Source organism: Aotus nancymaae, unplaced genomic scaffold, assembly GCF_030222135.1.
Source record: "Aotus nancymaae isolate 86718 unplaced genomic scaffold, 86718_ANA_hifiasm-v0.15.2.pri h1tg000059l, whole genome shotgun sequence".
In the NCBI taxonomy this organism is placed as follows: Eukaryota; Metazoa; Chordata; class Mammalia; order Primates; family Aotidae; genus Aotus; species Aotus nancymaae.
Window position 1 is genome coordinate 71,381,359 of NW_026988473.1, and position 13,277 is coordinate 71,394,635.

The window sequence follows — 13,277 nt, forward strand, 5'->3', positions numbered from 1 at the left end:
CTAGAGATGAGTAGTTTTAACAATTTGAAGAATTCCTTCCAGTATTTACTCTATGTGTATGTTCTGTCATATTAAAATTGCATTTACTGTTTTGTGTCTTGCTTTTTTCTTTATGGAAGCATTCTCCTATGATATTAACCTTCTGATTTCTCAATAATTGACATGATTCTTCCATTCAGTGATGTCTCTACATAGCATATACCCCCGTATTTCATCTGTTACCTTTTCTTAGAAACCTTTTCTGAATGCCCCCCTTCCCTCTGGAATTGAAGGTTTGCCACTTCCTGTCCTACCCTGTATTTTTTATTGGCTCTTTTCACTGGATGTTAGACCTGTTCATAGTGTATATGAGGTGCTTTAGGGCAAGAGTTACGTCTCATTCATTTTTGTTTTGTGACATATGACAGGCTTTTATTATATATCTGTTGACTTAATGATTCTAATGATATAAAAATAAGTCGCAGTTCTGAAAGCCTAGGTGGAATGCATTGTGCCTGGAATTTCATCTATTTTATTGCGAATTTGCATCAGAGTTTTCAGTTTCACAAGTAAGTATTATTATCCCATTTTTCAGATGAAGGACTCCGTGTTAAATTTAATTGATTCCAAGTTATGAATTAGAAATCTTAATTAAGGAGAGTAACTAGAACCAGTGATTTCTATGGTGAGCCCCTAGACTCACTCCTCTCCCTTAATCACAGGGTTGAGCCAGTCTCCATGAAGCCTGCAAATTTTAACAAGATATGGAAGTTGTCCTCTAAAAGTTAATAATAGAACAGAAAAGATGAGAAAGATACACTTATAAGATGATGAAGTAAGGAGGAAAGGAGGGAGCTTTCTACTGCGTGATTATTATGTCAACCTAAAATAATCACAAAGATCAGAATCTAGTTTAAAAGACTGTAATCAAACATAAAGCTGAGAAGAGCCATTTGGATAACACAGATTCTAAAGGAACAGTGTTAGTGCTTTGAAGTTAAAAGTTAAGGTCTTGCTTATATAGGCAGAAAACAATGATTTTTAGTGGGAAGACAACATTTTCTATACAAGACTGGTTTATGAGTTACTACAATTTAGTTACAGTTTTTTTTCTTTTCCATACAGCTTCTTTTGTTTTCCTATCCAGCTTAAAGGAGTATACTTAATATCTCATCTTAGACATGATAATCACGAAGTCTTTGTATGAGAGAAGAAAGAGGGAAGTTAATTTATAATGAAGATCAACAGTTAAGAGAGAAGGGGGGTCTCTCCTGGGACCCTTACAACATTTTACAAAACAATGTAGGTAAGAAAAAAGCTGATATAATCAGGGAACAAAGGTTACAGCTGTCTAGGTTATAGTTGCCTGATTGCATGACTCAGGTGCCACAATCACGTTGCCTTAAGGCTGAAAATAGCTTAAAATCACAACAGCATTTTCACAAAGATTGTTTTATCACTAACATTGTTTAGAATTGCCAGTATATAGTGATAATAAAAAGCAGATCGTCTTTAGTTGGTTTTATTCTTTTTGAACTTTCGTGCAGACAATATATCTACTAATTGCCTGCACCAGTACAGCCTGCTCCAGTCCCTCACAAACCTTAGTATACTTTCCGTATATAAAAGTATTATTGGTTATAATAGATTTGACAAATATCAAGTGAATACAGTGAGAATGGATGACATATAGCTCATTTTTTTGTTGCATTTTAGGTTTTGGGGTACATGTGAAGAACGTGCAAGATTGTTGCATAGGTACATACATGGCAGTGTGATTTGCTGCCTTTATAGCTCACATTTTAATCAAACATCACAATTTTCTCCTCTTCGTCCATTATTTGAACATTGTATCTTTAAGCCAAAGATAATAAAAAGAAGAGGCTAGAACTGCAATGAGGGCACAGCAGTAGGCAATTCTAAGATTAATTTCGGATAGTGACTTTGGCAATCAGATATCCGGAAACATGCACACATCCTGGGGCTGCATTCTGATTATCGCTCAGCTGTGTCCTCGCAGCCACATCCAGAGCCTTCCAGTAACATGTCATTATATGTTTGCATTCTCATCCCTAAACACCTTGAACACATTTACTCTTTGATAATGATATGAATAATAGCTTCAATTTATTAAGTGCTTTGAGCTAGACATTAACTTATATAGATTACCTCATTCATTCTAAGAGCAACTATCTTAGTAAATAAAAATAATCTCTATAAAATAGCTACTAAGTAGGGGGCCAAGCCATTTAATGCCAAAATCTTTTTTGAACCCCAGGCCATTTGTCAAGCCCCTTCTTTTTGATCTCCCAAGTTTTTGCTTGAGGCAAGAATTCTACTTGTCCAACATCTATTCCCAGTTTTCCTACTGAAAGCATCTGTTTTTGTCCATTGGCAAATTGCATTTTTTCCATTAGATACATTCATAGCAAGTCTGTAAAGTGCATCATTTTTGAAATAAGAGCGACCCAAGCTAGACCAATCGAGGACTCTGTTTCTAGATTCTGTTTTTTGAGCAGCATGTCATAGTATCTGGTCGTTGATACAATTTATTCCTCTCTAAGCAAAGCCCTAAGGAGGTTCTTCATTAGTTTCTGCTGTCTAAATCCCAGAGTTGTCGTAGGTCAGATCTTTTCTGAGCCTTGTTATTCTAATTTTTCCTTAATTCTATGAGTGAACCCACAGTTTTCCAATAAATTACTTGTTGGCATACGTTAACCAAAGTTGATTACTAGATGTCTGTTGCCTGCAACTAAACCCCCCTCCTCCCCAAAAAGGGTCATGTCCTGTGCTTTGTCTGCTGAAAACCAAACAAAACGCAAACAAAAAATTAACAATTCATATGAGACACTTTGTTTTATGTTGTACCCTTTTTCTGATTTCTTGTTTTGGAACAAGCCAATGGTGAGGATTGGAAATTTCAATTGGTTTCTGTAGAGATATAAAGAGAGCAGAATAACATGGGGATTCTCAGATAAACTGCAGACTTACAGAAGCTCATTGTGCAGATGCGGAAACTGAGAAATGATGAGTAAAAGATCTGGTCACTCATCTTTCAGGGTAAGTTAATGGGCATCCTGGGACCAAGTGTTACTTATCTGCCATAAATATGAATTTTTATATCTCTTTGGCCACATAATTATGTCATTTTAAATGTCGCTTTACAATATAAAGATTTCCACACTTTGGCTAATTATCCAGAAAATTGTTTTATAGACAAATCTCAGTTTGAAAAGTAATTTATAAAGCTAGTATAGTTTTGTTGTTGTTTTTGTTGTTTATTTTAGGAATTGGAGAGATGTCTTCATCTGTGACATTATAGAACATAGAAAAATTGGCTAAGGGAAGCTCTATCTCTCTTTCAAGATACCTGAACATTAAATGACTCAGATGCCTGGTCTAAGGAGCAGTTTATGATTCTAATCAACATGCTGAAGGTGAATTAGTTTTTGGCCAGAGTCCCAGTACTGTTAAGGTGTTAGTTTGTTACCTTGAGAGTATTTCATTTATTATTGTGCAACAAACTTCCTTTCCAATGGACTGAAAATAAAACACTGCGCAGAAGAGTTCATTTATTCAGCTGTTCATATGTGTGCATATTCATTCATTCAGGACAGAATTATTGAGTGTTTTGAAGGTGAGATCACAGATAACAAAGGTAAATAGCATTTATCATCTCAAGGAGCTATAATGAAGACAAGACATGTGAAACGAGTCATTTCCCAAAGTAGAGTATGCTGTTTGTAGCTGAAAAAGATACCAAAAGTTCACTTTCCAACCCCAAATAGTTTTATATAACCTGATTTATTATTCTTAATACACTCTTAACTACTTTGAATTATATATTATATGTTATGTTTATTATTTTTGTTATATTGACCTACACCAGAATGTCAAATAAATGAGGGTAGGAACTTTGTCTAGTTCATCTGTATTCCTGGCAGTGAGAACAATGCTTGACACATAGAAGGTGCTTAATAGGTATTGATTGAATGAATGAATGAGTAATGAATCTTTCCTAGAAATTCTTGAGAAGGTTTCAAAGGCAAAGAGATTATTGAATTGCATGTTAAAGCCTCAATTTAAGTTCCATAGTAAATTGAGTAGGGGAAAAAGTAAATTGAGTAGGAGAAAAAGAACATTTCAGGCAGCAATGAATTTCAGAGAATAACCTATGCAAATACATGGCAGAGAGAGATAGACTTCAGTTTGATGAAGAAACACTCATAGTTCAGATTAGCAAAAACTTAAGAGTGTTTGGATGAGTGTAACAGGTGATGAGACTTGAGAGGTTTCTTAGGTCTGATTCCTGAATTTTAAATTTTAATCTCTCAGAAACAGGATTGTCCATGAAAGGCGTTGATATGGTTTGGCTGTGTTCCCACCCACATCTCATCTTGAATTTCCACCTGTTGTGGGAAGTACCCAGGGGGAGGTAATTGAATCGTGGGGGCAGGTGTTTCCCATGCTGTTCTTGCGGTAGTAAGTCTCACGAGATCTGAGGGTTATAAAAAGGGAAGTTTCCCTGCATGAGTGCTCTGCTCTTCGCTTGCTGCCGTCCGTTCGCGTAAGATGTGACTTGTTTTTTCTTGCCTTCTGCCGTAATTGTGAGGCTTCCCCAGCCACATGGAACTGTAAGTCCAGTTAAGCTTCTTCCTTTTGTAAATTGCCTAGTTTCTGGTGTGTCTTTATCAGCAGTGTGAAAACAGACTAATACAGGTGTTATGAAAGGGAGTGACAGGATTCTGTTTGTTGTGGAATCACTCAGCACTAAAAATGTTGACTGGGAAAGCTTTTGAGTTGGGTCAGAGAAACCAGTTAGGAGGTTATTACTATATGCAGGAAAGAGATCATAAAAGTTCAAATCATGGCTCCTTTGAAAGTGAGGAAGAGAAAATAAAAATTAATGATTCTGCATTCGCTGAAGCTCACTTTACCTGGGCTATCTCATTTGTAGCAGTTTATTCACTGAAGGCATTAAATACTCCCAAGCACACCTGCTACTTAACTTGAGCATCACTCAGGAATAGAACTCAAGCCAAGTAAAACACAATTTTCTCAGTATGGAACTTCAGCTAAAAACAAGTGAGCACGGCAGTTTCTAATTGCTCAACTGGTGACTTTTCACCAAAGTGGGGAGATCAGTTTGAAATAACCACAAAACAGGATATATTCTGTAGCAGACATCTCTCCAAAGACAATCTGGCCAAGGGGATGTCTGCAAAATCCAAACCTCTTACAGATAGGAAGTTTCAAGTGCTTAGGAATGGAACAAGAACAAGGTATGAATGGCCTTACCTTTCTAATGTTTCAGTAATACTCTGACTTGGAGATGAGATGGTAATTGCTGGCTTTTATGAAGGTCCTAAAATATATAACTGACTATATGACTTCACTGCTAGAGATAATATAAACTCCCTAAACCACAGTTCAGTCATGGTTTTGAGACATAACAGTTTGGGGAGCGGAGGCTGTAAGAGGTGTCACAGATGATTATGAAAAAGTATGGACGTATGGAAGCTTGAGAATACTTATTTTTTCTTATTACAGCTGATTCAGGAATATGTCTAAAATAAGATTACACTCACCCAGTATCATTACACCATGCTTTCTTTTCTTCTTCTTTTTTTTTTCTTTCTTTCTTGTTTTGTTTTTGAGACAGAGTCTTGTTTGTCATCCAGGCTGGAGTGCAGTGGCACCATCTCAGCTCACTGTAACCTCTGCCTCCCAGGTTCAAGGGATTCTCCTGTCTCAGCCTCCAGAGTAACTGGGACTATAGGCATGCACCGCTACACCTGGCTAATTTTTGTATTTTTAGTAGATACGGAGTTTCACCATGTTAGCTAGGCTGGTCTTGAACTCCTAACTTGAACTGATCTGCCTACCTTGGCTTCCGAAAGTGCTGGGATTACAGGTGTGAGCCACTGTGCCTGGCCCTCACACCATGCTTTCTTGACTGTAAAGGAAGGAGTTGAAATGCCAAGTCATTAGGGATTTGCATTATCTTGGGTGTGCCCATGAGAGGAAGATCCAAATGTGAAGATTGCAGTTTAAAAAAAAAATGTTGATAATCACTGACTGCAAGAACCCACTCTTTTAATAATATTCAAAATCTTTGGAACCTGGCCCCAGCCTCCTCTTCTTCCTCCATGATCTCTGCCTAGGACAGACTTGATATTTGCCGGTCTTAGAACATGTTGCACCTCTTTACCTCTGTTCTTTAGTCTGGAGTGTTCTCCCTTTTCTTCCACACTCCAGTCTCTTTGAAGTACTTTCTGACTCTCCAATTGAGAGTCATGCCACATACAACATCCTCACACACCTCTAACTGCAATACCTACCTTGCTTTATAAGATTGGTGTGTTAAGGGGCTCTCTGCCTTCAAAGACTGCCAACCCTCAATTAGGGCAGATATTCTGTCTTAGTCTGCAACATGCTTGACTCATAGCAGTGCTCAATCAATGTTTAATAAATATCAAGGCAGTAACATTAGGAAGTGTTAGATTTGTAATAATTTTCTGTATCACAAGCCTAATGAAAATTTAGGAACACCTATTTTGATGTGTCCTTTTTTTCTGTGGAAAATGGAATTACTTCACATCTTGGTTATGTTAATTTAGTAAATATTTCTTGAACGTTTCTGGGGCTAAATTTTGTGTTGATGTCATGATCAAAGGTTAAAGAACATTGTCCTTCCCCTAACGTTGCTCACAAGATAATGAGACATGTTTAACTTCAACCTTACCTTTGAATATGTGTATGTGAACATAAATGCACCTCACTATGAACTGCAGAATAATTATAAGACATTAGGTTGCACTAAAGTGAGGCCATAAGGTCAATACTATCCTCACAGAGTAGAGCTGAGGGAAGTAGACATTAATTCTGATATTATTTTTGCTTACAAAGTGGAATCTGGGGGCTTCATGATTTAGGAACCTAGTAGCTTAAACTCGCTTCCCCGTAGACTTGAGTCATACTCTATTACAGACTTGGAAAAAATCCCCAAGTTCTCTAATAAATAAAAAATGGAAGTCCTCAATCCTGTATAGTCTTCTTTTTCCTTCCCAATTAAATTGAAACACTTGACAGCCCAGCCTTTAGGAGACTGCTTGCAGAGCTGAGCTTTCGTATCCTGAGTCTGAAGCTCAGTATTTGGGATTTAGTCAGCAGTACGAGATGGGCTCTTAAGAAAGTGAGTGAATGTTTCTAACGATTGCCCTAGAAAAGTGAAATGCATGATGGGAAGGAGAAGAAATAAATGGCACTGATAAGAAAATTATTTAGCGTCTCACAGCCTTGGTCTGAGATGCTTGTCCTAAATACGGACAGTTTCCAGGAGCTCTTACAGGGTAGAAGGAGAGACATCTGGGTCTAGTGATGCCACAGCAAGAAATAGGATTTCTAAATACTGGTTTGGAATGCAGACAGAAACTGGGTGCGTTAGTCAGAATGTTTCAAATATTCAAGCAGGAAGCATATTGGAGGATTCTGAGGGTTGTTCTTTGACCCTGATCAGCCTACCATGAATTCAATATGAGAGGCTGTCTATGGAGCAATAAGAAAAACATTAGCTTTGGAGTCTGCAGACATGGGTTCATTTCTAACATACCACTATGTACTTTTGGATGAGTCATTTAATTTCCCTGAAGCTCAGTTTCACTATCAATAAACTCATCATGCTGTTGTCTAAATACTACCTTAAGCTCAATAAATGGTGATTGTTATTGACCAAAATCAAATCTTGGTCTTCAATAATTTGAAAGGTTTGTGATCTTGGAGTAGTTCTTTAATCTCTTTGTGATTCAGTTTCCTAATTTGTAAATGGGTTTAATCATAATTACAAGAATTCTAGCCTCATAGGTTTGTGGTGAAGATCAAATGAGATGATACACTTAACCCTCTTACGATACTTACCGTCTAGAAAGCATGCGATAAGCTATCATCATCATCATCACCAAGGGCAAGCATAAGTAGACTCATCATAATGAAAATCACGTTTACTGACTAGTGTCTATGCGCCATACTGTATACTTCCTGTGCATCATCTGATGTTGTTAATCTGCACTCTTGTGGGGCACGGCAGGAGGAAAATGAGCAAAAAAATGGCACAGAGTCCTGGGACCTGTGAAGGCCTTGATCTTGGAATATGTTCTACATTGTATCAGTTTCATGCTTTTGTTCCAGTGGTTTTCTCCTCTTACAGAATTCCTTTTCTGCCTAGAAATATCCCAGCTGTGCTTCAAGGCCCTATCTGAACAGCATCTTATCCATATTACTGGTCACTCAGCATCCTCAGTGAGTTAGCTGCTCTCCTCTGTGCAACCCCAGCACCTGCCCACGGTGTTTTTGTAGAGGTTACCACCAGTATTGTAGCATGGTATTGTTCATTACATTGCTTACCTTCCCCACGAGCCAGACCTTCGTGAGAAGAATGTCTTACTCATCTTATTCATGTCTGTATCCTCAGTAACCAGCACAGTGCTAGGCACACAACAAGTGCAAATAACATTTTATTTTTTAAAGTAAGCAAATTTGTCTTTGAGACATTTCTATTAACTGTGTCAGGACCCTTGCCTGGCGTAAACACTCTAGTATCTCAGACTTGAGTCTCTTTGGCAAAAAACCAACTACAGTAAATCCTCACTTAATGTCATCAGTAGGTTCTTGGAAACTGTGATTTTAAGCAAAACAATATATAAGAAAACCAATAGGTTAATTGATGTAAACAAGAGTTAAGCTCTTATGGCATAGTTTTGGTCACAGAAACATCGCCAAACTTCTAAATAAAGAAACAAAACATCTCTAAAATTAAACATTGTAATAAATGTGACCTATACATACATTTAAGAACAATAAAAACAAGTAGGATAATTATTTATGTTTTGGTGAATCAATGAGTGACAGCAGTTGTAGTGGTGGTGGATTAAATCAAGGAATAAATGTTTACAAAGCAAAAATGGTCAGGAGCACCTCTTATCACCATGCAGTCAAAACATAAGCACTTAGAAATACGGTGGACTCCCAGAGCACTTTTGTACCATATTACATATTGTTGTGCATTTGTATTATTGTCTTATACTTTAAGAATTTTTATTTGGCAATCATTTGTATTCTTCATTCATTTCTCAACATGCTTATTCATGTTTATTGCCTTTGGTAGCCAGAGCCTATCCCAGCACCACAAGGCAGATGGTACAGGGTGGAACTGGGCAGAACACCTTAGTCCATTGCAGAGAGCACCCACCCTTACTCAAATGGAGACCGTTTAGACATACCAATTCACCCAATGTGCACAATTCTGGGATATGAGAGGGAGCTGGAGAACCCAAAGAAAATGCACACAGACATGGGAAGAATGTGGAAACACACAGACAGTGGCCCTGGCTAAGAATGAATCTTTTTCCTCTTCAAAGTTATAACAAAACTAGGTTGAACAAAATGACATTATTCAAGGAATTGCAAAAATCCTCCCTTTGCATGTAAACAAATGCCAAGAACTGCTGAGGTTTATGAAATAGCATTCTGTTGAATTATTTAAATAACAACTGGACATGTAATTGATGGATTTGATCTGTGAGTGGAAATTAAGTCTGGTGCCTTGTGATCTCTATTATCCAAAATCATTTCTTATATGAAGCTAAACTCACTTCAGTGTGCATTAGATTCCAGTGCCCAGCCAGGAAAAACCACCACAGAACTCCCTGGGGAGATGGCTCTTAGTCGTGAAACTGGAGAAAAGGTTGTTTTTCTTTTAACGGACTGGTAGTTTATTCTCCTTCCCCTTTTGATGTAGTGTATCCCTCAGATCTGGCTGTTACCCACATGACTAGCAGTGTTTGTAATAGGAGAGGAAACTGTGAGGCAGACCAAAGACACAGAGTCAGAGGCAACTGAATTCCAAGATACCCTTGTGTGCTGCAGCCTTGCTTCCTCCACTTTGTCAAAAGAAATAAACAATTATCTACAAACAAAGGGCATCACTGTAAGCAAAGCTTAACTTTGTTCCTGAGCACTGCAGATGTTCGCTAGAACAGATAAATGCAAGGAATAAATGCCACCTTGAAAGCTGCTCTCGGCCTCCGAGAGTATGGCACTGGCACTGGTCAGGGTTATCCCACTTCAGAAAGTCTGAATGCTGCAGTGAGCACAACAAAGCCTGCTGCACAAGCCGAGGCATTTAGAAACTGTCATCTGAAACCAAGGCAGCCAGGGGCTGTGGTTTATGGAACAATTACTGTATACTAGTGTTTATAATTCTTTATCTCTTTAATCCTTGTGACAGCCCAGTGAGATAAGCACTATTACTGTAACTCCTTCACATATGCGGATGAAATTTAGCCTTTTTCATATATTCTCTAGCCTTGAGTCCTCAGACTTTGGAATTTCAGAGTGTAAAATTTCCTTTTAAATTTTGAATATTTTAATTTTACTAATAATTGGGTTTTAAAAAATAAATCAGCAACCACCATCTATAATGAGTGTTATTTAAGTATAAAGAACATTTATTTATCTACATGGAAAACTTGCATACTCTACCATCCAGCAATCCTACCTCTAGATTTTTATTTGAGAATGACTTTTGTCAATGTACGTCAGAGACCTTCTACAGGAAAAGGGATAAATGAGTGCTTGTGCTTGGTATGTTTACATATTGAAAAAATGTGTAGCAGTTAGGAAAGTGAATGAGAGCTGCCTGCAAAAATATAAATCTTAATAAAAGACTGAGTGGTAAAAATGTCCAAAAGATTACCTCCAACAAAATATATTCTATATAAAGTTAAAACTTTAGAATATACTTTTTAGGAACATACAGAAATATCTGTGGATATGTAACTGGCATCTACTGAAGGTCATCTCATGGTGAAAGATGGAATATGGAAACTAGCACATGAGACAGAGAGAGAAACGGGATGATTTCATCCTTTTTATTAGGAGTCTACTCCCATAATCATGAACTCCATCCTGATATGGTTTGATCTGTGCCCCTGCCCAAATCTCATGTTGTATGTGTGTGTGTGTGTGTAGTTTTTTTCAAAGTTGAGAGTAACAGAAAATTCAAAATAAGAGATAACCTCAAGTGATGGAATTATGAGAATGAGATGAATGGGAACTGCATACAGAGATTTAAATTACAGTTAGTGTTCCAGTTTTTGTGTTAGATAGGCGATATACCTGTGTTAATTGTAGTCTATTGTTTCAAACTAACGAGTAAAGAAATAAGGGTTTTCATGGACCAATGATAGAAAGGTGTCATGAACCAAGAATTATTAATTGATTTTTCTTGAGATCCAAATGCAAACCTAACACCACACACAAAAAAATGCAACAAATCCCTCAGTGCATTGTCTTTTTTCTCCATTTTCTCAAGAAGCAGTTTTAAAATATGTTTTAGAATAGTACTATAAAGTGTGGAGATCCATGTTTTGGAATGGTGACCTAAACCAACCAATTCATTGTTTTAAGAAGTTAAGAGTTGTAAGGCCAGCCTTAGAACTCGGCTTGGTACTAAAACGTCTACTAGGGAGTATGAATGAGAGAGAAAGAGAGAAAGAAAGAAATGCACAAAGGAAAAGGAACAGACTATTGTTTGAGAAACGTGTAGCCAGACTGTATAGAAGATGGAGACACTAGGTAAGAAATAGATTCAGGGAAGTTGGAAAGCACTTTAACCATCTGTGAAAAGTGCTGCTATGATAATTGCTCATTAACTCATATTTCCTTCCTGTCTGAAATAATAGGAAATTTACTCAGATGTATACAGAAGACTTAATGGGGAACGATAGTTCTCACAGAATTCTCTTTAGTGGTATAGCAGGGAAAGGTGCCACTTGTTCTGAACCAGCAGAACTTTTGTGGGTATACCAGAAGATTATAATCCAGTTATAATCCAGTTTACAAAAATGCTGCAATGATCAGTCTGCCTAACTCTCTGTTCAGTGATTAATCTCAAAATCTCACTACCTTACTTAAACTGCTTCTGTCACCCTCCATGGATTGTAAAGTTTAAGCTTCTTGCAAAACACTCTATGATTTGGCCTTTTCTTTCTGCCCAGATTCATTGACCACACCTCCCTAGTGGTCAGTTTACATTAAAGTCTTAGTCCATTTTCTGATGCTGTAACAGAATACCAATACCACAGACCGGGTAATTTATAAAGGAAAGAAAAATATTCTTCATAGTTCTGGAGGTTGGAAAGTCCAAGAGCGTGGCACTGGCATCTGGTGAGGGTCCTCTCATGGTGGAAGATGAAAGATGGAATATGGAAGCAAGCATATAAGATAGAGAGATAAATGGGATAATTTCACCCTTTTTATTAGGAAGCTACTCCCTCCATAAGGAACCTTCTCCTACTGATAGGGTTTGGATCTGTACCCCTGCCCAAATCTCATGTTCAGTTGTAATCCCCAATGTTGGTGGTGGGACCTGGTTGGCAGTAATTGGATCATGGGGGTGGTTTCTGATGGTTTAACACCATCCCCCTAGTGCTGTTCTTGTGATAGAGTTCTCATGAGATCTGGTTGTTTGAAAGTGTGCATATCCCCATCTCTCCCTCTTCCTGCTCTGGCCACATGAGGTGTTTCTCTCACTCTTTGCCTTCTACCACTATATTATGTTTCCTGAGGCTTCCCCAGAAGCTGAGCGATGGCCAGAATGATGCTTTCTGTGCAACCTGTGGAATTGTGAGCCAATTAAATGTTTTATTTATTAATTACTCAGTCTCAGGCATTTCTTAGTAGCAGTGTGAGAACGTACTAACACAACTACAATAATAGCATTAATTCATTCATGAGGGTGGAGCCCTTATGATATAATCACCTGTGAAAGGCCTTACTTTGTAACATTGTACACTATTAATACTTAATACTGGTAATACTGGCAAGTTTCCAACATGTGAACTTTGGAGGACACATTCAAACCATTAGCAGCCAGTCTTCCTGATTTGGTTGTCATTTCTTGACTCTATCCTGAACTCGCCACCTTATACATATTGTTCTGCCTGGAAGGCTGTTTCCCCCTTTCTAGATGGTCCCTATAAATCCTCTTGTACTCAATTCACGGATTTCACCTCCAGGAAGCCTTTCTAAATTACCCCACTGGATATGTTCTCTCTCTTTCTCTATCATAATATTTGTAGTAACCATTTATTAACATTTGGTTTTTTACTCCATACTGAAAGTTCTTTCAAGGAGGGAGTTATGTTATTTAGTTCCAGAAGGCTCAAATACGGTCAGAAATGAGGCAAGATATATATAAGCATATAGTCATCTTTATATCCCCACTGATATGAGACCAA

The 13,277-nt window shown here is 37.7% G+C and overlaps 1 long non-coding RNA gene across 2 annotated transcripts in view; it reads left to right on the forward strand.

Annotated features, from left to right (window-relative positions):
* Window positions 1-4,516: 4,516 nt before the first annotated feature.
* Window positions 4,517-13,277, forward strand: part of LOC105728928 (uncharacterized) — a 180,746-nt gene continuing 171,985 nt past the window's right edge. For both annotated transcript variants that reach the window (XR_002478748.1, XR_002478749.2), the window contains exon 1: window positions 4,517-4,613. This is a non-coding gene — a long non-coding RNA (uncharacterized LOC105728928). The remainder of the gene's footprint in view (window positions 4,614-13,277) is intronic.